Genomic DNA, 24,890 nt, shown 5'->3' with positions numbered 1-24,890 from the left:
TCATCTCCATTTGACAGATGAGGAAACAGAATTTGAAAGAAGTGACCTGTCCAGTCTGTTAAGTGGTGCCATCAGGATTCAAGGTCTGACTCTTGGCCCTATATTTAATGCAAGAAAGACAAGTCCTTGGAGAAACCAATAAAACAACGTTGTTGTTTTTTAAATTAACCTTGATCCTGGCCTTATCCCAGGTGCTGGCGATTTAGAATTGAGAAAAACAGCCATTAGGAGAGACAGGCAGAGAAACATTTCTGACCCAATGAACCCTGGAAAACAGCAGAGAACATGTTAACACCAGGAAGGGGTGGAGGGAATGGGGAGGTATCCCAGAGATGTCCTTGAAGCTGAATCTTGTCGAGTTTCAAGGAGGGGTGAAGGAGTGGAATAGAACTTACAAGTATCCTTTGAGAAGGAAGACTGGGGCTTTGGGGAGGAGCTGTTGGGATAGCTGGAGATGAGGTTGGACAAGTATACTTGACCAAGCTAGAGTTTGAGCACAGAGGAGTCAGGGCACAAAGATAGTGAGAACTCTTCCATATTTCTGTTGATTTGGTCTAGGGACCACCTACTCTGCCAATCCAGCTTGCCTGGTTCCTCCCAGATGTTCCCCATCTGGGGTCAAGGTGCAGGTTGCCTAAACCAGAAATGTGGGAGTCAGTGTTGACTCACCCTTGTCCTCAGTTCAGTTCAGTCGCTCAGTCGTGTCCAACTCTTTGCAACCCCATGAACCGCAGCACGCCAGGCCTCCCTGTCTATCACCAACTCCTGGAGTCCACCCAAACCCATGTCCATTGAGTCGATGATGCCATCCAACCATCTTATCCTTTGTCGTCCCCTTCTCCTCCTGCCCTCAGTCTTTCCCAGCATCAGGGTCTTTTCCAATGAGTCAGCTCTTCACATCAGGTGGCCAAAGTATTGGAGTTTCAGCTTCAACATCAGTCCTTCCAATGAACACCCAGGACTGATCTTTAGGATGGACTGGTTGGATCCTCTTGCAGTCCAAGGGACTCTCAAGAGTCTTCTCCAACACCATAGTTCAAAAGCATCAATTCTTTGGTGCTCAGCTTTCTTTATAGTCCAACTGTCACATACATACATGACCACTGGAAAAACCATAGCCTTGACTAGATGGACATTTATTGGCAAAGTAATGTCTCTGCTTTTTAATATGCTATCTAGGTTGGTTATAACTTTCCTTCCCAGGAATAAGCATCTTTTAATTTCATGGCTGCAGTCACCATCTGCAGTGATTTTGGAGCCCAGAAAAATAAAGTCAGCCACTGTTTCCACTGTTTCCCCATCTATCTGCCATGAAGTGATGGGACTGGATGCCATGATCTTTTCTGAATGTCTGAATGTTGAGCTTTAAGCCAACTTTTTCACTCTCCTCTTTCACTTTCATCAAGAGGCTCTTTAGTTCCTCTTCACTTTCTGCCATAAGGGTGGTGTCATCTGCATATCTGAGGTTATTGATATTTCTCCCAGCAATCTTGATTCCAGCTTGTGCTTCTTCCAGCCCCATGTTTCTCATGATGTACTCTGCATAGAAGTTAAATAAGCAGGGTGACAATATACAGCCTTGACGTACTCCTTTTCCTATTTGGAACCAGTCTGTTGTTCCATGTCCAGTTCTAACTGTTTCTTCCTGACCTGCATACAGATTTCTCAAGAGGCAGGTCAGATGGTCTGGTATGTCCATCTCTTTCATAATTTTCCACAGTTTATTGTGATCCACACAGTCAAAGGCTTTGGCATAGTCAATAAAGCAGAAATAGATGCTTTTCTGGAACTCTCTTGCTTTTTCTATAATCCAGCCAGCGGATGTTGGCAATTTGATCTCTGGTTCCTCTGCCTTTTTAAAAACCAGCTTGAACATCTGGAAGTTCATGTTTCACATATTGCTGAAGCCTGGCTTGGAGAATTTTAAGCATTACTTTACTAGCGTGTGAGATGAGTGCAATTGTGCAGTAGTTTGAGCATTCTTTGGCATTGCCTTTCTTTGTGGTTGGAATGAAAACTGACGTTTTCCAGTCCTGTGGCCACTGCTGAGTTTTCCATATTTGCTGGCATATTGAGTGCAGCACTTTCACAGCATCATCTTTCAGGATTTGAAATGGCTCAACTGGAATTCCATCACCTCCACTAGCTTTTGTTTGTAGTGATGCTGCCTAAGGCCCACTTGACTTCACATTCCAGGATGTCTGGCTCTATATGAGTGATCACACCATCATGATTATCTGGGTCATGAGGATCTTTTTTTGTACAGTTCTCCTGTGTATTCTTGCCACCTCTTCCTAATATCTTCTGTTAGGTCCATACCATTTCTGTCCTTTATTGAGCCCATCTTTGCATGAAATGTTCCCTTGGCATCTCTAGTTTTCTTGAAGAGGTCTCTAGTCTTTCCCATTCTAATGTTTTCCTCATCTCCATCCAGTTAATTTCAGGGCCTGCCCTGCCTACCTCCTAATGCTCCCTAGGTTCCCTGTCTGCTCTCCCCCACCATGGCCACCCCCCTCCTCCAGAGGGCCATCCTCACTCCTGAGTCCAGCTGTTGAATCCACTGACTGGGTCTCACCACCTCCAGACTTTCACATTCGTGAAATCCGTCTACAGCAAATCTGACCCCCTTCCCCCTCCTATGGAAAACCCTTTTCACTATTACATATGCAAATGGGTAAATAATGAGGTCCTACTTAGGGAACTATATTCGGTATCCTCTAATAAATTCATAATGGAAAAGAATATGAAAAAGTATGTATGTACAACTGAACCACTTGGCTGTATATCAGAAATTAACACAATATCATAAGTCAACAAAACGTCAATAAAATTTGAAAAAAGAAAACCCTTTTAGTCAATTCATTTAACAAATATTGAGCAAGCATTTGTTCCATGTCGAGTACTGAGGACACAACAATGGAAAGGACATAGAATTTAAAGCCAATTTGGGTGCCAGACATCAGGCCAATGATTACAAGCTGGGATATGTGTCAGAGGAGGGCCTGACCTAGAAACGGAGGTCCTAGAATGTTCCCCCACGGTATCCATCCAAAGTTTGAATAGCAGTCAACCAGATCAAAGAGTCAAGGATGGGGTAAGAGTTGATGCAAAAACTCTGAAGGTGCTCCTCTGAGCCTTAGTTTTCTTATCTGTGTAAGAAGATTAACTGAGTCACTGTGTGTAAAGTCCTCAGAACAGGTCCTAGGATATAATAAATTTTCCATAAGTATTAACTATAATAACAATAAGACTTATTATTGTTTAAATGGAGAGCCATTGGAAGTATATCAGCAAAGAATTACATGAGACTAGCACGACTGAGCGACTTCACTTTCACTGTTCACTTTTATGCATTGGAGAAAGAAATGGCAACCCACTCGTGTTCTTGCCTGGAGAATCCCAGGGATGGGGGAGCCTGGTGGGCTGCCGTCTGTGGGGTCACACAGAGTCGGACACGACTGAAGTGACTTAGCAGCAGCAGCAGCACTTTTTAAAGATCATTCTGGCTGTAGGAATCATGGGTTGGAACAAGGAAATAATAGATTTGGAGGGGTTAATAAGGAGACTTTAACAGGGCTTCATTGAGAGCTATGGGACATTTAAACTAAGGCAGCAGAGGGGACTTGGGGAGATTCTATGATTCAGGCGGTAGAAACTACTAACCTTGAAATTTGATGGGTGATGGGATGCTATAAGGGGTGGCAAGCGACCTCCCCATATTGTGACCCTGGCAGCAGGGGATGGTGGTGATATTCTTTACTAGGTAGGGGAGGCTAGAGCGGGGCCAGGCTGGGGAGATGCTGAGTCCAATTCTGGACATGTTCAGATTCAGGTACATTGGAGTATCCTGGAAGAGGAGCTGTAGAAGCATCTGGTTAGGTCTAGAGTTCAGAGAAGAAATTGTGTTGGGAGACATAAGATTGAAATTGTTGGCAAATACATGAATATTGTGACACAATCAATCCATCTGGAAAAGGTGGGAGGAAGGAGATAAATAAATGATTTTTAAGGTTTCTCCTGGTTCCAACACATGTAGGATTCCTAATGCTGAGGTTGGTAGTACTCCAGAGACAAAGAAAAAACCCCGCATGGCCTGAACTTGGCAGAGGCCCCTGGGAGGCTGTTTGTTATTCTTTCATCTGACTTTCTGTTACTGAGCAGCTACTATGACCCACTTGCTCTGCTGGAGACGGAAGGGTCAAAAGACCCAACCCCTGTCCTCGGGGAATTCACAGCCTAGTGTGGAAACCGAAAGGGCAAGAGCAATTCCAAAATAGGAACTCAAGTGCCCTAAGGCAAGCCTGGGAGACCTAGGGATGCTTCCTGGAGGAAGTGGTATCCAAGACAAGAGTGGAAGGTGAGCAGAAGAAAGGTGTGTGGAGAATCTGGGCAGAGAGGGTTGTTCGCGTGGTTATTTTAGAGGTTCTCATTCCTCTTGGGTTTTCCACTTTGGACTCTACCGATGTGCCCTGAGAGTCCATTTCAGATGCTGAAAAAGAGACACTACTACTTGCATCTCTCAGGCTGTGTTGAATTCACCTTCTTCTCCTGGATCCTTCTCCTCAAAACTCTTTCAGCAAACTCCACCCTCCCTGCCAGGTCTTGGATGAGGGTGGGGCAAGAGAGGTGCCCAGGGTGCAGATTTAGGGAGGCACTCACTCTTAGGTGCATGCAAACTGCTTCCCTGATCACACAGGTGCTGTTCACACATGTGGATCCTTCTGTTTACAGTGACCCTCCCCCCACCCCCTGAATATTCATTGGAAGGACTGATGCTGAAGTTGAAGCTCCAATACTTTGGCCACCTGATGCCAAGAGCTGACTCATTGGAAAAGACCCTGATGCTGAGAAAGATTGAAGGCAGGAGGAGAAGGGGACAACAGAGGACGAGATGGTTAGATAGCATCACTGACCCTATGGACATGAATTTGAGCAACATCCAGGAGACAGTGAAGGACAGGGAAGCCTGGCATGCAGTCCATGGGGCTGCAAAGAGTCAGACACAGCTTAGTGACTGAACAACAGCAACCTCCCCACCGCATCCTACTCCAAGGCTCAGTTCAGATAGCAACTCCTCCTGGACGTCTCCTGCTCTCCACAGTCCTCCCCCTGCCTCCTCCCGAGTCCAAGGCAGTCCTCTGTGCTCAAACAGCATGGTGAAGACTGCACAACACAATGGTTGCCAGAGCAGGCCTTGGCATCGGAGTCCTGCCGTGCTGTTTATTATCTGCGAACCACTCTCTGAGCCTGTTTTCCTGTGTGTCAAATGTGGCACCAACTTCACAGGAGAGCTGTAAAGATTAAATGAGAAAAATGTTTGTAAAGTGATCAGGAGTGATTGGTACAGGGAACTCAGTAAGTGTTCGCTATTGTGACTTTGTTTATATTTCCTTCTAAAGCACTCCTACACCTAGAGATGCAATCTAATTATTTTCCTGTCTCTGTCTTCACTATATCATAAGTTCCTCTGGGCAGGGAAGAGGAGTAGGAGGGAGAGATGAAGGAGGAGGAAGAAGACCTTCCTGGATGACATTTAGCAGGAATGAAGTCTTGTCTGTGATGTAACTCAAGGAGAGAAATGACAAATCGTCTGGGAAAAGTTCTGGGGAGGAAATCTGGAGCCTTGGGCTCGAGTCACATGGCTCCAGGGATGGCACAGTACCTGCCAGACTCACGTCCACTTTGAGGAAAGGCTGCCGAGACCACAAACCTGGTGGGGCTCAGGTTAAGACCATATGGCCTAGAGGGAGGTGGGAGGGGGGACCAGGATGGGGAATACATGTAAATCCATGGCTAATTCATTTCAATGTATGACAAAAACCACTGCAATGATGTAAAGTAATTAGCCTCCAAATAATAAAAATAAATGGAAAAAAAAAACACCCATATGGCCCCTCCGACCTCTAGGTGTAGCAGATGGGGGCCAGCCCTGAGTCAAGGGTTACCATCTCATGATTAGCTGGTGACCTTTAATAATAGCCCAGCACAGTCATCTGAGACAGGCCAGTTAGAGGCTCTCTTGAACCAAGGAACAGAAAGAAATTGTCAGGTGACAGAGGGAGGTGAGGTACAGAGGTCAGGCTCCAGCGGAGCCCTGAGCGGAGATGAAGAGCAGGGACCAGCAGTGAGCAGCGGCCCGGCTGGAGGGAGGGAGGAGCAGGCCTGTGCAGAGACCGGGAGGCTGCATGCCCTGAGTTCTAGAGCTGCCTCTGGCGCTTGGATGCCAGTCCTTGAGAGAAGCGCCTTTACATGTGAGCCGGAGGGGTTGGTTTACCGTTCCTGGCCGCCTGATGAGTCTGACTCCACTTATCTTGGCAAGTCTCTGCTCCTCACTGGGCCTCAGTTGGCCTGGACCATCTTTAAGGTCCTCCCCAGATGGATGTTCCCTTTGAACATAACATGCAGTGGATTTTAGGTTGTGGACCACTGAGTTCAGCATTAGTTAAGCATGCCCACGATACCCTGGGTCCCTAGAGAGCTTAGTGGTGGGCTGAGGAGCCTGGAGGAGGAGCCCAGCACACAGCTGGCTTTGAATCCGAACCTCTCCCTTCCGCTGCATCCTTCGTTGGATCACAGAAGCGAGGAACCAGGCTGGGTGTTTCTCCAGTGTCTTTTGGCTGCTGGATGCCCTACCTGTCCCCGGAACACTTTCCTGGACCTGTCTCAGCCTTCAGAGGATTTCAGTGCCAGGTCTGTGCCAAAGAAAGTACCACTCCAGGAAGAATTTGAACAAAGAAAGTTTCCTTTTTTGGTGTTAAGATCTCCTGCCTTCCAGCTGTTTGGCTTTCAGCCTGTGCCCTGCCTTCATCCCTCGACGCTAACGACTAGGTTGATAATAACACTTTCTTGCCTTTTTATGGGGCCTTGTGCTTTTCAGGGCCTTTTCATGCTTTTGTCTTATTTGATACAGAAACCCAGGGAGGATGGGCAAGAAGGAGGGATAGAAGGTAACATCTATCATTTCTCCCATGCCATCTATCCCCTTAAAACAATGTATTTTAAAATAAATTTAGAAAAATTATTTGCTCTTTTTAATTTTGTTTCTGCCACGCCACCCAGCTTGTGGGACCAGGGATCAAACCCATGCCCCCTGCAGGGGAAGCTCGGAATCCTAACCAGTGGACGGTCCTTTCTGCTCTTTAACAAACAGATGGAAATGTTGAGATTGAACTTGATTAAGTGATTTGCCCAAGATCACAGAGCAAGTTAGTGGCTGACTGGGTTTAGGAGGTTTCCAATCATGGATCATACTTGAGTGGGACTTGCCTAACACCATCTTGCAAGATGCTACTGGCCGTGGCAAGGTGCCTCTGAGAAAAGTGGTGTTTTGGGCACGGCTGCTCCTTTGAGGCTTCCAGGAGTCATCCACAATCTCACTTCTCCAGGCCCTCAAGAGACTTGACTAACCCCCGGTGGCCTGGATAGCAACAGGAACCCACAGTAGTAAAGGTAAGACATAAGGATTCAGTAACAGTTCCTCTGGCATCAGTCAGGATAAATGCCATTGGAAGAGTCTGTTTTCTTGTTTTGATTGAAGAGCACTTGGGGAAGGGTAACACAGGAAACGTTGAGAACTGCGGGTTTATCTCCCCTGAAAAAGAGGATGCAGAGGTGATAGTTCCCACCCCTGCTCCCTTCCTAAACCTCATTGGCAGCCAGGGCACACCCGTTCCCCACCTGTCCGTGTTGGGCCCCTGCGTTCGTTTTTCTATTCCCACCTCATCATTCCAGAGCCCATCCCTTCTAGCCACAGCATGGAGTCGTTATCTTGGGAGGCAGGCAGTAAGTTCTCCATCACGTGGTTCTAATAGGTAAGGACGAGGAAGCAAAAGGAGCGTGAGACTTTCTCTGTGCTCTCTCCAGGGTCCCACTTGCTCCCGTCCCAGTGCCCCAGCAGGGGGCTTAATTGCTGCTCTGTGGCATCACCCAGCTCAACACCTGCAAGCAGCACACCTGGGAAGTTAATCATGGCAGTCAGCTCAATGGCCAGGGCAATCTCACGCCAGTCTGGGTGAGGACAAGAAAACAGAAAGGCTGCTTGGAATTTCAAACAGAGGTAGTTTATTTCAGAGAACTGCTTGGCTTGAGGGAGCAAAAGGGTAAGGTGGAAAAGACTAGAGATTAGTAGCTGCAGGAAGCTTCTACCATCCCTAGACCTGGAGGATCAAGTGGAAGGGTACTACTAGATCCAGAAGTGCTACTGATGCTACTGGGATATTGCTTTGGAAATGATGCTGCTGGGCAGAACTGCCAGTGGTCACTGGAGCCTAGAAACACCTCTTCAGTACCACTGACACTTTTGGAAATACTGAAGGTCTCTGAACCCAGAATCACCAGCTGCTGCCAGAGTCTCCAGCAGACGCAGAAAGAAAATGCTTTCACTTCTCCTCCAGTCACCCCATCTCCAGCCATATGGTTTCCCACCTGTACTTCCCATTGATTGAATCTGACAGGAAGTCAGCTAGCAAGAGGAGCCTGAGAAATGTAGTTTTCAGGGCCCTTTAGGGCCTGGCACTCTTCAGTACAGAGCAGAACATGAAAAAGTCTAGACCAGAGCTCAGAGCAAACAGGCAAATGACCAGCACAAATGCTGTTGAACTTAAAGGGATACATGTATGGGACATCAGTTGATTATCTCATTTCTCCATTTCCCCCTTTCCAACAGCTCCTGATTTCCTTTCCAGGATTCAAGTATTTCCAGGAAGCTGACTCTATCAGGGAAAAGGAGGGCTGAGCTGGTCAATCCCACTGGCCAGAATGACTGGTTCAGGGTGGTTGCATGAACTCAGCCTGTCCAATCAGAGTGAATCTCAGGATTTTCTTCTCAGGAGGAAAGAGTGTCCCTGGAGATTAGGAGACTAATGTTCAGGCACATATGGAAGCCACATGGTTAGGAAGCTCCGGCATACTTGATCAAGCTCTTGTACCTTAGGGTGCCAACTGCTGGTTACAAAGACCAATTTACAAGCATCATGGAAAACCCTGGAAGAGAAAGGAAGTTCTAGGAATCAGCCACTCTTCTCATGGTCTCATCCTGGAACAGTGGCTTTAAAATATGTTATACTGTACCCTCAATAAGAAATAAATTTTACAGTACACATGTATTACTAGCCAAATAAATAACTGAAACATAAGTTTCACAATAGTTTTCACAGTATTTACCCTTGCTATGTGCAATTAATTCAAATTTTCAATTCTATGCTATTCCATTTTTTTTTTTAATAAAGCTGGTTGCAAACTTCTAAGTGGATTTATGATCTACTAATAAGCTAGGACCTGCAATTTGAAAAACACTGTCCTAGACTATGCCATCATCAGTTGCTGCAAAATTTGACTTTTCATTTTAAGCACCCTAACCTTTACTAACTTTCCTGCTTCTGTACCCATATTCTCTTTCTCTGCTCTGAAGAAAAGTACACAGTGCCCTAGCTCAGAGGCCAAGCTCTAGCCAATCTGTGCCTAGGACCCCAAAAACTTACCTCTGCAGATCTTTTCTCTCTTTTTCATTGCCAATTTCTGCCTGTATCCTAGAAAATGCATAGTTTACAAAATTGTTCTGGAGTTGGTGATGGACAGGGAGGCCTGGCGTGCTGAGATTCATGGGGTCTCAAAGAGTCGGACACGACTGAGTGACTGAACTGAACTGAACCGATTCCTTCTTAAAACTAAAACAAACCAACAAATAAAAACTCCCCTTGACCCCATTCCAACTTCTACTTCCTTGAGTAAAAGCAGAGTAGATGTGGTTGAATGGGACATGAAACAGAAGGGTGGCCTAGAGGTGAACTCAGTAGAAGGGGTAAGGACCTTGCCAAGAAGGCAAGCAGCGGGTGTTCCAGGGAGAAAAACATCATAATTCATGTAAGCATATAGAAATCAGAAGTGAATTTCAACCCCAGAACTGCCTTCCTTAATTTCCTCTTTGGACACTTCTGCTTCCTGCCTCCCAAATGTTTGCTGTTGGAGCCTGGACTCCGTAAGCAGGGAAGCTCAGGTACAACCCCAGCTCTGCTGTTTCTGAACTGGCTAACCGTGAATAAGTCACATCTCTTTACGTTTCCTCATCTGTGAAATTAGTCTAATAAGATCTATCTTATTGAGTGGGATAAAGATTAAATGAAATCAATATAGGTTAGCTCCTATTATCATCAAGACTTTCCCTGATCTTTATGCAAAACCTCACTCCCCCACTAATAATCATTACCCTTGTGACCACTTGTTGAGCAATCCCCCTGTGCCAGGTGATATGCTAGGGACCATACAAACTGGGCTTCCCAGCCGTAAAGGATTCCCTGGCACCTTCTCATTGTAGAGTTTTCTCTTTTTGATCATTTAATTAACATTTTTTAGAGTGAATACCATGCACCAAGGAGTGGACTGGCTTACTTGCATTCATTCATTCTAGCAGATGTTAATTAAACACATACTATTGTGTCTGGAACTTCCTAGGTGTTGGGAATACCAAGATGAACTTGGCTCTGAACCCTGAAGGGTTCACAATCTAGTTACACAGTAGGTGCTATATCATGAGGATATTTTATGAGTTGTTCTTTCCTTCTAGTCTCTTGGTCCAGGCAACCCTGTCTTTGGCTCCAAAACCGTGGCTGACTGTTTCTGATTGTGTTTTTCTGGCTTGATCTTGGAGCCCTACCTTCAGGACATACCTTTGGGTTCTCAGCTCCCCTCATGGCCATCAGAATTAAGATTAAATTTTTTTGTTCCCTGTCTTTCCCTTCCTGGGATTCCCTTCCAGAGGAAAGATATTTAACAGATGTCCAGAAGGCAGGAAAATTGCTGGTCTGGCTCTAACCCCATCACACTTTGAATACTTCTGTCTTAATTCACTCCATCTTGTAATTGTTAAACCCAGCTGACTTTTTTCCCTTTGCAGATCTTTTGCCCCTTTCTCTCTTTTTTTGTATCATGTATTATTCATTATCCTTTGCATCTTTCACTTCTACAGTTCAGAGGGGTTAAGGAATCTGTTCAATTTTTAAGAAGTAGAATTAAGACTTAAACCTAGATCTGACTGACTCCAAAGCACATGCAATATCCAATACTCCATGCTTTCTTCCCAAACAGACCGTCAGTGTGGTCTGACCTGTCCAATATATAGCCATTAACTACATAGTTTTTCAAACTTAAAATAAAATGAAGCAAAGAATTCAGTTGCTCGGTTACATTCACTGTCTTCAAGGGCTGAACTGCCACATGTGGCTGATGGTTACTATACTGAACGGCACAGATATAAAACACCTCCATCACTGCAGAAAGTTCTACTGGATAGTATTGGTTTAGATAAAGAGCAAGACGGCATTGGATTAGATGGTGTTCTGTCCTCAGATCCCTTCTCTTTATCCTTCCTCCTCTTATTTATTCTCAAGGAGTGGGCAGCCCTTGTTTGGTCTGCCCAACTCTGTACCCCTACTTGCTATCACACCATATACACAGCCTTACAGTGGCTACAGTCATATTTATACGTGACCCTGTGCCCCACAATGATGTTGATTGGTTCAGGGGTAGACATCTGGCTAAAACTAGTCTAAGCAACAGCTCATTCTCCCAGGAATTTGAAATTGAGACTAAAATCTAATCACCTGACTGATCTCTTAAATGGAGGTACCCTGGGATCCAGGGGTGATCACATTTTCTTTGATTTGAATTGGTAAAACTGGTCTTCAGGGAGGTAAATAACAAAACAATTATACGTATTGGGGAGAGTTGAATCTTGGAGCTCGAAGGATGTCAGGCCTCTGTGTCCTTCTCTTTCTCTGAGATCTGCTTTCCTCTGTGATGCCTTTGTGCTCAGGCAGGCTTTTTCTGTAAAGCAGAAGTGGTAGCCACCCACAGATCTTTATGACTCAAGACCTACAGAAGAAAAGTCTTGTCTCTCTATGTTCTACATCTTTAGGAAGGCTTTGCTTAGCTTGGTTTGAGTCAAGTGCTCAGCTGTTTAGAAACTGTGATCTGTCTTAACAAGGGCTCCTAGAAAACAAAACCTGAAGAAGGGATTAAATGCTAAAGCTTTATATGGGATGCACAATGCTAGGGCAGTGAGGATGAGGGGATAGGGAAGCAGGAAAAGATGGCAAGCAATGCAAGGAAATGTTTGTTGCTACATCTTTACAATTAACAGTAAAGAGACACATCTAGTCTCTGGACGGGTCTATCCACTCAGACGTGCAGAGAGCCTACAGACTGCTTGTATAGAGAAACTATACCTTCAAACAGTCCATCAGAGGAAGGGAGGGAGAGTAAATTGTTCCTCCATTAATCATAGTTGGCCCTGAAATGAAAGTTACTCAGTCGTGTCTGACTCTTTGTGACCCCATGGACTATACAATCCATGGAATTCTCCAGGCCAGAATACTGGAGCGGGTAGCTGTTCCCATCTCTAGGGGATCTTCCCAACCCAGGAATCGAACCCAGGTCTCCTGCATTGCAGGTGGATTCTTTACCAGCTGTGCCACCAGGGAAGCCTATAGTTGGCCCCATGGGCAGTTAAATCTCTGGTATGGGTTATGTCTCCTGTACATCACCGACCCCTTCAGCAGCTGCTTAGGAAGCCAGATCTCATGCTCTGCGAGGTGGTGTGTCCTCAGGGTCTGCAAAGTGCGGGAGAAGCCAGACTGTCCATGCTTGCAGCTAGTTGGCTTTAGTCAGTGGAACTGCGAGGCCTCACTCAGAGCTGGTCAGCCATGTCTGTGGTTGAGAGGGACCAAACATCTAATGGTCTGGGAGCCAAATGATGCAGAGACTCTGAGGAGGCCCTGGACCAAGGTGTGGGGCTCATGATGACTGGTCAGGGTGGGTCACACACTTACCCCTATGGCTGATGGGGTACGGAGGAGATGCTGTGAGCTCATTCTCCCTCCCCTCTTTTCGGTTCAGATCCTCAGAAAACAGACCCCAAGACAGGGTTAAAGGCAAGAAATTCAATACGGAAAACACCTGTGAGGGACAATGGGGGACCAGACCTGAGAGAGACTGGGAGAGGACCACCCAACAGTGAGACAGGTCTGACGCTAAGTGAAGAAGAGAGAAGGCAGGAGTTCTAGGTGGAAGCACCTTAGACTGCAGTGCAGCTCCAAGGAAAGCTTGTGAGGTCACTGAGGAGTCCCTGAGCCAAAGTCGTCCATCAGAAGAGCGTCACTGACCCTAGGCCTGTCCAAAATCCCCGCTGTGCTCAGTCAGTGGCCAGGAAGTGAGCTTGTGGGAAGTGAGGCCTGGGGGTGAAGGGCAATGGATCTCAGAGCGTAGCTGATAGATTTCAGAGCTCGGCAGCTGGGCTGCAAGTACAGTGTCGTTACCAATTGAAAGGGCATGGGTACTGAGCAGGCAAGACAAGTGTCCATCCCAGAGCTTACAATGTCCCACTCGCCACGCTCTGGAGAAGTCCAGAAATCTTCATCTGGAGACTACCCTACTCCCAGGGGTGAAGGGAGTCACACCATACACCTTCATGTCTCTTGCTCCTCACCTCCGCAACAGCAGATCAACAATCAAGTCCTTCAGTCCTCCATTGGCAACGTCACCTGTGCATTTGTATCTTCCTCCCTCCATTCTCACTGCTACTGATGTGCTCAGGCTCCTGTTAGACCTTGTCCTATGTGGGAGTCTCCAACTGGTCATTCTGCAACTCCACTCCATCCTGTTATTTCTGCCAGATAGCCATTTTGTGTGTTTGTTTTGGTAGCACTGGGTCTTCGTTGCGGAGCGTGGGCTTTCTCTAGTTGCGGTGAGCCAGGGCAACTCTTGGTTGCAACGCATGGGCTTCTCATTGAGACAGCTTCTCTCATTGCAGAGTACAGGCTCTAGGTGCCAGGGCTTTGGTAGTTGTAGCACATGAGCTTAGTTGCTCTGCAACATATGGAATCTTCCTGGAGCAGGGATCAAACCCATGTCCCCAGCATTGGCAGGCAGATTCCTATCCACAGACACCACTAGGGAAGCCCCATGTAGTGGTTAAACACAGTTTTGACCATGTCATTCCCATTGGTAAAAGCTTCTATCACTGGGAATGTAAAATGGTATAGCTGCTGTGGAAAACAGTATGGTGGTTCCTCAAAAAATTAAACATAGAATTACCATCTGATCCAGCAATTTCACTTCTGGATATGTACCCTAAAGAGTAAAAAGCAGGAACTCAAACAGATATTTGTACACCAAGTTTCATAGCAGCATTATTTGCAATAGTCAAAAGACAGAAACAACCCAAATCCCATTGCCAGATGAATGTATAAGCAAAATGTGCTATATACACACAATGGAATACTATATTCAGCCATAACTAGAGATGAAAGTTTGCCTGAAAGGCTATTCGACAAGAGGGCCCAGTCCTCCAGAGGTCTCTCCAGGGTTCAGGTCCACATCTTTAAGCAGTGTGGGCAGGAACAGCATTCATGAGCAGAATGACAGGGCCTGAGACCAGGGGTGCTCTTTGGCCTGATGGCTGCTGGTTCTGAAGCCGTCCTTGCCCTGCCTTCATGTTGGGCTGCCAAGGGGAGCAAATGAAACTGAGAGGCAAGACATAACGCAGGGCCCCTGGTGGCAAGGCTCTTGTCCCCTGTATGCCTTTGCACCTTCCTCAAGCATGTGTGTTTTCTCCAACCTCCTCTTTCTCCCTCCAAAAAAGAAAGAAATGAAAGTTTGATATGTGCCATATGACATGGCTAAGATCATGGCATCTGGTCCCATCACTTCATGGCAGATAAATGGGGAAACAGTGGAAACAGTGGCTGACTTTATTTTTGGGGGCTCCAAAATCACTGCAGATGGTGATTGCAGCCATGAAATTAAAAGATGCTTACTCCTTGGAAGGAAAGTTGTGACCAACCTAGATAGTATATTAAAAAGCAGAGACATTACTTTGCCAACAAAGGTCCGTCTAGTCAAGGCTATGGTTTTTCCAGTGGTCATGTATGGATGTGAGTTGGACTGTGAAGAAAGCTGAGCGCCGAAGAATTGATGCTTTTGAACTGTGGTGTTGGAGAAGACTCTTGAGAGTCCCTTGGACTGCAAGAGGATCCAACCAGTCCATCCTAAAGGAGATCAGTCCTGGGTGTTCATTGGAAGGACTGATGTTGAAGCTGAAACTCCAATACTTTGGCCACCTGATGTGAAGAGTTGACTCATTGGAAAAGATCCTGATGCTGGGAGGGATTGGGGGCAGGAGGAGAAGGGGACAACAGAGGATGAGATGGCTGGATGGCATCACCGACTCGATGGGCATGAGTTTGAGTAAACTCCGGGAGTTGGTGATGGACAGGGAGGCCTGGCGTGCTGCTATTCATGGGGTCGCAAAGAGTCGGACACGACTGAGCGACTGAACTGAACTGAACTGATATGACATGGATAAAACTTGAACACAATGCTAAGTGAAACATGCCAGACACAAAAGGATAAATATTGTATTGGGTTGGCCAAAAAGTTCGTTTGGGTTTCTCTATAACGTCTTGTGGAAAAGCCTGAATGAATTTGTTGGCCAGTCCAATATAATTCCTCTTATATGGTATACATGGAATAGTCCAATTCAAAAGAAGAAAAGAGAACAGGGTTTCCTAGGAGCTGAGGGTGGGGAGGATGGGGAATTATTGTTTAATGGGCACAGAGTTTCAGCATGGGATGACGAAAAAATTCTGGAGACAAATAGTGGTGACGGTTGCACAATGATGTGAATGTACTTAATGCCAATAAACTGTACTCTTAAAAGTGATTAAAATGGTAAAAGTAAATAAAAACAACAAGACTTCCACCACTAAGTCTCCCTAGCAGAAAATAAAACCCAAGAGCCTTAATCTGATCAAAACATATTTTTCCAGATGATGCTTCTTCCCTTTCATCATCTTCTATATTTCCTCCATCTATCGAGCTTCCTATACATGCTCTAGTGGCCACCTATACATGGCATGCTCTTTCATAATTCTACACATTTTTAAAATGTCACATCCTCACAAATCTTTCCTGAATTCTTCCCATTGTTTCATACTAAGTGGAAGTAATCTCTTCCTTTTTGAACTCCCACAACATGTGAATTATATCTTTAGCACTTACTGCTCTTCTTTGAGATCAAAGATGGCATCTAATGAGATAGAGGGGTGTATCTTAAAGTATTCTAGAGAGGTCTCTCTATAGTTTTAACACTTTAGGTACTCTACCATCATCTCAGAACTGGGCCTCAGTCTTGCCAACTCAGAAGTCAGGTTTTAATAGTAAGCACAGAGTGGAACCATCTCCCAGGAGGGCTCTTATATTCTCTCAGTTCACAAAAATGGATAATTACATACACCAGGTTCTAGTAGATTAATTTACAATGAAAAATGCAATTATCAAGAGAACTGGGATCCTCTAGGTGGTAGCTCACTAACTTCTGTCCCAGAGGTAGGACATTTGCTGGGTGAGCACAGAATCACACCAGGAAAGCATATTGATCTTAAGAAGCATTTCTTAGCTGAGGCACCCAGAGATAATTCACCCACTGCAGGGATGACATGGACAAGAAAATCTTAATGCCCAGGTCAGTTTGACTGAGACAGGGCTTAGAGGGACAACATTAATGCTTGTCTCTGCCTTGTTCTCGGTTGTCATGTCTGAGTAAGTCCTTTAGTTCACAGAATCTCTCTCCAAATAGGGTACAGAACTATTGTTTGACTGAATAGTCTCCAAATATGGTACAGAATGGTTGGCTGACAAGATTGATTAGGCTTCTATTAAATTGTGGTCATATCTGCTTTGAGATTCCTCTCATATGAACTGGCTCAGCGTTTGGTTTATTTTTGATCATGTTTGTAGATAAGGTCTTGGCTTACCCCTGTGTGTGTGCACGTGATATGTGTGTGTGCTCAGTCATGTCCCACTGTTTGTGACCAGTGTACTGTACCCGCCAGGTTCCTCTACCATTTCCCAGTCAAGAACACTGGAGCGGTTGCCATTTACTCCTCCAGGGGATCTTTAAGACTCCAGGGTTGAACCTAAGTCTCTTCAATCTCCTGCACTGGCAGGCAGATTCTTATAGCTGAGTCACCTGTGTTTCAGAGCTCTGTTTGCCAGTTTAGGCTAGTTAAGTTACGCTGCAATAACAAACAACTAAAACAATCTCAGTAGCTTACGACAAAGGTTTATTTCTTATGTTGCATGCCATGTGTGTCAGCTGTGTCTCTGCACATCTTCATTCTGGGACCACACCTGGAAAAGAAGCCCTATTTGGAACGTGATCCTCTCATGACTGAGACAAAAACATGGTGGCATCATGAGATGGCTCATACATTTCTGCTCAGGAGTGGATCAAGCTATTTCTACTCACATTCCGTTGACCAAAACAAAGTCAAGCTTGATGACGTCAGGGTGAGAAGTTCTAGGGACAGACCAGATAGGGAGGGTTTTGTTTGTTTCTTGGCTGTGCTGGGTCTTCATGGCTGCACAAGGGCTCCTCAGTTGGGGCTACTCTCTGGTTGCGGTTCACCAGCCTCGCATGTGGTGGTTTCTCTTCTTGTGAAGCTCGGGGTCCTTAGTTGTGGCACCCCGGGCTTAGTTGTTCCGTGGCATGTGGCATCTTCCCGGACCAGGGATGGAATCTGTGCCCCCTGCATTGGCAGGCAGATTCTCAACTGCTGGAGCACCATTGAAGCCCCTGAGGGAGAGTTTCAGCAAAGGAGGGGCAGAGAATATTGACAACCACAGTCTATAGCAAGGACTAATATTCAGGCTGTATGTATTAGTGTGACTGTTACCTGTTATAAATATTAACTGTTAAAATACTGAAATACTTTCATACTAGTTGGTAAATAGCTGCAGTTCCAAGTCTCCTGATAACTCGTCCCCCTGGGACCTATTACTCACAAACCGGCAACTGAAAACTTAACATCAAGCAGAGAAGGCATCTCCAGGACCCTTCCTGGACTTCACACCTGGTAGATCAGCGCTTGAACACTTGCTGTTGTTTAATGTTTACTATCGTCCTTAGATAATTTCTTCTACTATGTAGATTTTTATTAGTTTAATTCTGAGGGCAACCTGATTTCCATGCTCCCAGAGGGAAATTGACTACAGCCCCTATATACTGTCAATGTTTGCTTAGTCACGAAGTCGTGTCCAACTCTTTGTGACCCCATGGACAGTGGCCCACCAAGCTCCTGTGTCCATGGGATTTCCCAGGCAAGAATACTGGAGTGGGTGGCCATGCCCTCTCCCGGGGATCTTCCCCACCCAGGGATCAAACCCATGACTCCTGCATAGGCAGGTGGATTCTTTACTGCTGAGCCACTCGGGAAGCCCATCTACTGTCAATACTTAAATATAATAATGATCACTAACAATACTAATCTGTGTTGCCCCCTGAACATTTTTACTTCTTTCATAAGCATAGTATATGTAAAAATTGCTCAATAAATATTTGTAGAAAGACTTACCTAGCTTTTCTCCATTAGCTAAGCTTATTTATCTCAACACACTATTTCCTAAGTCTGTTTTTAATTTTTATGCCATTTCTCATGTCTGAAAATATCATTATCACTACTTTGAAATACTTTTGCAAAGCACTCTCCCTTAAACTGTTTCATTCAATATCCCTGACACTCCCAGGAGGTAGGAATTAGATCACTTTATAGATGAAGAAATCAACAAGACTCAGTGAACTCAAGTGTCTTGTGACTAGTTAGGTTTTATTTATTCATCAAATATTTTTTGAGTGCATGAAGTGAGATTTATTAAGGCTGGATTTGAGAACAATTTTCCTGAATTCAAGTCAAGGGTTTATATTCCACTATTCTCAACAACTTTATCACCAGGGTAATAAACTCAAAGGAAGGAAATAATAGTGTATTGATTTTATTGTTGAGGACCTCTGCAAAACAAGTCTGAGAAAAGTCATTTGTAAACTTCAAGGTAACCACCAGCAAAAGCAGTCTTATTTGTGCTTGCAACCTAGTGCACACTGTTTCATTGTGGATGATTCTACTCAATGTATATTTGATGTATTTATATACAGATTTGGGAACTATTCAAACTGAGTCTCGCCACTAACCAGCTGCGGAGCCTTCATTAAGTTACTTAACATTTTGGCGCTTCAACTTCATCACCAGTAAAATAGAAATAATGCTAATGCCTTCGGACTTAGTAGTTGTGGAGATGAAAGCGGTGAAGTATGAAAACGAATTCTGGTTACAGTTCAGTTTCCAGTTGTTTTTAAACAAGTTTTAATTCTGCATTCAAGTGACAAAAACAATGTGCATATAGACGTGAAGTTACAAGGTGACCATTCTAGGAAAGTGCTGTTCTTTCTTTTGAAGTATATCTTTACAGTTTTAAATCCCCTTTTAAGGTACTGGCAGCTGTCTTCTTTAACGGCGCACTTAATCTGGCATTCCCCATGCCGCCCACCATCCTCCAGCTCTGTTACCTCCTAAATTAAAAAAAAAAAAAAAAAAACCCACAAAAAACTATCTATTCCTTTAGATCCTAGAACTCAAAAGCATGCGTACCATAGTAGAGGTCCACAAAGACTGAAGACGCTATCTAGGACCCCGCTAGGTGCCTTTGGATCCTCTAAAGGGGGCGGGGTCAGATGGCTCAAGCCTCACCAAGTCGTCGCCTCTTCTCAATTCTCGCGAGACGTCAAGCAACTAAGCTTCTGCGCATTAAAAACACCAGGAGCCAAGGCGCCAAGGGAGGGGGAGGGGAAGCGGGGGGAGACGGTGTAAACGGTGTGGCCGCCATCTTGTTTGTACCCCAGCTTAGCGCGCGCTCCGTTCTCCGTGACGCACGCTTCCCCCTCCCCTCCGTCGTGCCCAGGCCTCTGCACTGCCCGACTCCGCCGGAGCGCGGGGGCGGCTCCTGCTCTTCCCTGGACTTCTGAGCCGAGGCGTGTGAGTGTGCGGGAGCGTCCGCGGGAGGGAGGGGGAGAGGTGAGCGGCGGCCGCGGGGGGAGGGGCGGCGCTTCCCGCCTTCGGCGGAGACCTCACTTCCCTCGCGTGGCTACTGCTGTAGTTCGGTCCGGCCTGCCCACCGCCATGTTGTGTTCTCTCTGGGCTCGCCGCTGTCGCGCTTGTGGGGTCCGTGCGCCTTGTCGGCCCGGCCCGCGGGCTTTCTCCCATTGGCGGAAGGCGACGGCGGGGGGGCTCGCTCGTGATTGGTCGGTGGCGGGGAGGCCGAGGACCTGGCACGTTATTGGTCGCGCTGGCTCCGGCCTAGGGGTTGTCAGGGAATCAGAGGCTGTGGGGAAGCAGGCGTCTTGGTCTCGGGCTGCTGGGCGATGACCACTTAGAGCGCAGGCGTGGGGTGGAGGTTGGGGGCGAGCCTAGAGGCCTTAAGTCGGGAGAGTGGGTGATGTCTGGCAAGTACTTAAGGAGTATCCTATGCGTGGCTGGGAGTGGGAGGCACTCCAAATTCCAGAGGTGCCCTCCGTGGAACGTGCATGGCCTGGGATAGGGGCGTGAAAGCCACAAGGGTGCCATGCTTGGAAACGCTGAAACCTGAGTTACAGGTTAAGAGGATCTTTGAGATCCAGGGATGCTAGACTTGGAGTATAACACAGGGAATGACCCTGATGTCCACAGATGACAAATCTGAGAGCATGGTATAGAAAGAGAGGGCATCAGGGCCCTAGAGACATATCCGATGAACAATAGGATCAGATCAGGAATTTTGCTAGAGAGTGCCAGTGCTGAAATACAGGTTTTGGTGAAACCCTGGAGTTCGTAGTTAACAGATCAGGGCTGTGGTTATGGTCTGAGGAGGAAGTAAACAAATCCAGGCTGAGAGGGAGGCAATCTATTGGATAGATGTGCTTGTTCTTAATAACAGAATGCCCAGCCCAGGGGGCATAGCATTTAATATTGACAGATCTGTAGGAGTGAAAAAGTAGAAGCATTTGGGGAAACATTTCCAGATTTGGGAATCATATTAAGAGAGTATTTATAGATGATGGGGTCTCAGGACCTTGCTGCTAGTTTTAGGTGTTCTATACGAAGTTTTGTGGCTTAGACAGTAAAGAATCTGCCTGCAGTACGGAGACCCAGGTTCGATCCCTGGATTGGGAAGATCCCCTGTAGAACGGAATGGCAACCCACTCCAGTATTCTAGCCTAGAGAATTCCATGGATAGAGGAGCTTGGTGGGCTACAGTCCATGGGGTCACAAAGAGACCTGCACAACTGAGTGACTAACACACGCATGCAGTTTTACTGCTCTAGGAAAGTTACAGATTGGTTCAGTTTCCAAGTTTCCAAAGCTACTGTTTATAGCAGATATCAGATACTTGGCAATTGTTTGTTTGAAAGGATGTTGTTAGGTTCCTCTTTAGTGGAATAGCGCTTGACGGATCCTGGATCTTGGTGCATTTATTTCCTTTTATATATGTCTAAAAAGCACACCCACCCTCATACACACTAAAAGAAAATTTTTTTTCATAAACAGCCTGGAACAAAAATAAGCTAGTGCATAGCATCTTGCATCTTGTCTTATGTAACAGGGTTTGTCAACTCTGTGTGGTTCATATATCAAAAAGCTCTTTTTTAAATTGAGAATTGTTAAAAAGAGTCAGCTTGTTGAGGGTATGTTCCTTCTTTGAATTGTAGTAACTTGGATTGTATTACGTTTGTTCCTCCTGAGGTTTGGAGATCATGGAAACACGTTTGTTAAACCTCTATTTTTCTAACTTGTTTTTCCTTGTCTAATTTAGGTGGTTCTTTCAACTTTAGATAGATATTACATTTCTGTTTTCAAGAAACTCCTGTGATTTTCACATTTCTCAGTTTTATGTGAATGCAACTAAAATTTAAAGACAAAAGGGGAAAGTAGTAGAGGAAGGGGATTGACATTTTGGAGTACATTTAACACATTTCCTGTTAAGTAGACATTATCATCCTCATGTTGCAGATGAGAAAATTGAAGATCAGAGAGGTTAAGTAGCTTCTCCAGTGTTACTCAGTGGCTGAGCTGGGATTAAAATTCAAGTCACCTGATGTCAAAGCTTGTAGTTTAATCTGCTGTGTCTTGCTATCAGCATAAACCTGACGTCAAAACTCCCAGATAGTTTTACATTTCACAGTGGATCATTTTTCCTTGACTTCTGGATGTTAGGGATGTATTGAGTGGGAGAATTTGAATAAGAATTTGTATTTATTTGAATAATTACAGTAAGAGTTTGTTGTACTGTTCAGACCAAAACAGTCTGAATGTTAAAGAATGTTGACATTGTTAACATTAAATGTTAAATGTTAAAGGATGATAACCATATAGAATATTGTGTCTTCAACTAGGTGTTTAAATTGTATCCCTTAGTTTCTATTGTGAACGCAGAGATTTACATAGTAAACTGCTGGAGTTTTTCTGAACCCAGGTAGGTAGTAGGGGAAATATGTGCAGAAAGTTTAAGAATCTGCATTCTTTAAAACCAGGCTTCAAAATATTGTTGCTATCGACTTTCTATATATGGAAATGATTAATGCCGAGCAGTGAGGAACTGCAAAGTACATAGCATAAAGAGCTCACTGGTGAACTTTTTCCAACATCACCATTCTTGAGCACATTTGTCTCCAAACATTGGGACCTATCAAAAAATCTAGTGCCTTCAGACTGGGGTGATTGTAGGATATTCTTATCCTCAATGGCATGTAAATTAAAACTGGATACAACAGAATATTTGCAATTCCAATTTTTCAAGGAAACATTTAAATTCAGGTTTCAAATGAATTGGAAGTCTTATATAATTAGGTGAGGGTCCCCTCCCTCCTGCTTGTAATGACATTGCAGTGTAGAAGGTGAGTGTCGAAAGTATGAGGGCAGATAGGACGCCATGCATTTGTACATTGGTCATCTCAGCTTCATTTGGCTGAGGCATCAAGTGAATCAAATATGAAGACTGTTAAGACATCCATAACCTAGTCTTTTTTTAGCAAATCTGGACAAGTTTACAAAGACAGGCATATACGTCTATCATTTTTATTCAGCAAGCATTTCTTGGTGGTAGCCCTTCACCACCAGTACATCTTTTTGCATTAGCCTCCATACCTTCTACATTGTGTGTGTGTGTGCGCGCGCACACTGTGTCACTTCAGTCGTGTTTGACTCTTTGAATCTGTGGACTGTAGCCCGCCAGGCTCCTGTCTGTGGGGTTCTCCAGCAAGAATATGGGAGTGGGTTGCTATGCCCTCCAGGGGATCTTCCTGAACAAGGGATCGAACCTGCCTCTCTTAAGTCTCCTATATTGGGAGGCCGGTTCTTTACCACTAGCTCCACCTGGGAAGCCCTACATTCTACATTAACCCATGGCCAATTGCTGGGCCTTGTTATCATTTGGAATTAACTACCCTAGAAATCTTGAACTCCCAGGAGGTCTGAGTTTATACTAAAACCTGTGAACATCAGCTTTGTCTTCTAAGCAGAAATCATACTAATACTTGGTGTATGTGTGTTAGTCGCTCAGTCGTATCCGACTCTTTGCAACCCCATGAACTGTACCCTGCCAGGCCCCTCTGTTATTGGAATTCTCCAGGCAAGAGTACTGGAGTGGGTTGCCATTTCCTTCTCCAGGGAAAGAGGAGGCTGTATGATTGTAAATGTCCAACCTGGAGCCTGTCTCTTACCTCAGGGCCATAGTGTGTGCTGTATATGCTTAGTTGCTCAGTCATGTCCAACTCTTTGCGACCCCATGGACTATAGCCCACCAGACTTCTTTGTCCATGGGATTCTCCAGGCAAGAATATGGAAGTGGGTTGCTATTCTCTTCTCCAGGGGATCTTCCCAACCCAGGGATCAAACTTGGGTCTCCTGCACGGCAGGCAGATTCTTTACCATCTGAGCCACCAGATAAGCCATGATTGGTGTCTTTTTGAGGCAGTTTTGAAATTTCTTAGTTCAGAGGTACTGAGCCACTAAAGCCATATGAATAAAATTCAAGAATGTCATGAAAAGTGAAGTGAAGTCATTTAGTCGTGTCCGACTCTTTGCGACCCTGTGGACTGTACAGCCCACCAGGCTCCTCTGTCCGTGGGATTCTCCAGGCAAGAATACTGGAGTGGGTTGCCATTTCCTTGCTGCCTTTTATTCATTGCTTACATTGAACCAGCAAGGGTCTAAATAATATATTTTATCCTCACATGGTGTGAGATAGGTACTACTATCACCCTAATTTTTACATAAGGAAACTGAAAGGTTGAATAATTTGCTCAAGATCACACAGCAAGTAAGTGGCAGAGACCAGATTCAAGCATAAGTCTGTAACTTTTTTTTAACGGAAACTTTTTTTTCAAAGTTATTTATCTTTGTTGCTGTGGGAGGGCTTCTCTCTAGTGGCGGTGTGCGGGCTCTCGGCGTGCAGGCTCGGGAGTTTCAGTGGTTGTGGTGCAGGGCTTAGGTGACCCCTGGCGTGTGGGATCTTCCTAGACCAGGGATCAGACCCATGTCCCCTGCACTGGCAGGCGGACTCTTTACCGCTGCACCACCAGGGAAGTCCTAGTCTGTAACTCTTAATTCTAACACAATTAGTGGTGCCCTTACTCTTAGAAAGTGTTCTAGTGACTCCTTAGAATATTAGGGGAAAAAGAAAAACTCTTGCATCTTAGCTCAGGAGGTGGCCTTTGGTTCTTTCGGGCACACCCCTTTGTACTAAAGTCCTGAAAAGTGTGGTGACCTTGATAAGGTCATTTCTGTGTCAGGGTAGAGCCAAGTCTCCCAGTCACTGGATTCCCAGGCCAGTGCTTATTCTGCTGGACAGCATTCCCTTGCCTGTGGAAGCACTGATTTGATGGCAGAGATGACTTTTAAGGAACCTATTGTATTTTGACAAGTGTGCCTCAGTCACAGGAGGGAGAGTAGCAGAGAATATTATTAAGGTCGCAGATGACCTTCTTGAGGTTCATTCCAGCCTCAGGCATACAACCTGAGAACATTCCT

The 24,890-nt window shown here is 45.4% G+C and overlaps 1 protein-coding gene and 1 long non-coding RNA gene across 3 annotated transcripts in view; one reads left to right on the top strand and one right to left on the bottom strand.

The window, feature by feature from the left end:
* Window positions 1–17,100: 17,100 nt before the first annotated feature.
* On the bottom strand, window positions 17,101–19,566 carry LOC139035268 (uncharacterized). Its single transcript, XR_011487931.1, has 2 exons — window positions 19,479–19,566; window positions 17,101–17,629 (listed from the first exon to the last, which is right to left on the bottom strand). It is a non-coding gene; the product is annotated as an uncharacterized lncRNA (long non-coding RNA).
* A 128-nt stretch (window positions 19,567–19,694) lies between these two features.
* The window catches only part of NFYC (nuclear transcription factor Y subunit gamma), a 62,177-nt gene continuing 56,981 nt past the window's right edge, over window positions 19,695–24,890 (top strand). The window contains exon 1 of one of the 2 annotated variants that reach the window (XM_070468354.1): window positions 19,695–19,901. The gene's annotated coding sequence lies outside the window, so the exon portion shown is untranslated. The remainder of the gene's footprint in view (window positions 19,902–24,890) is intronic. The other variant, XM_070468353.1, reaches the window with a different exon arrangement.

This window comes from Odocoileus virginianus, chromosome 5 (assembly GCF_023699985.2).
Source record: "Odocoileus virginianus isolate 20LAN1187 ecotype Illinois chromosome 5, Ovbor_1.2, whole genome shotgun sequence".
NCBI classification, from domain to species: Eukaryota; Metazoa; Chordata; class Mammalia; order Artiodactyla; family Cervidae; genus Odocoileus; species Odocoileus virginianus.
Note: the sequence above shows the minus strand (reverse complement) of the source record. Positions and strands in the feature narration are given on the sequence as shown.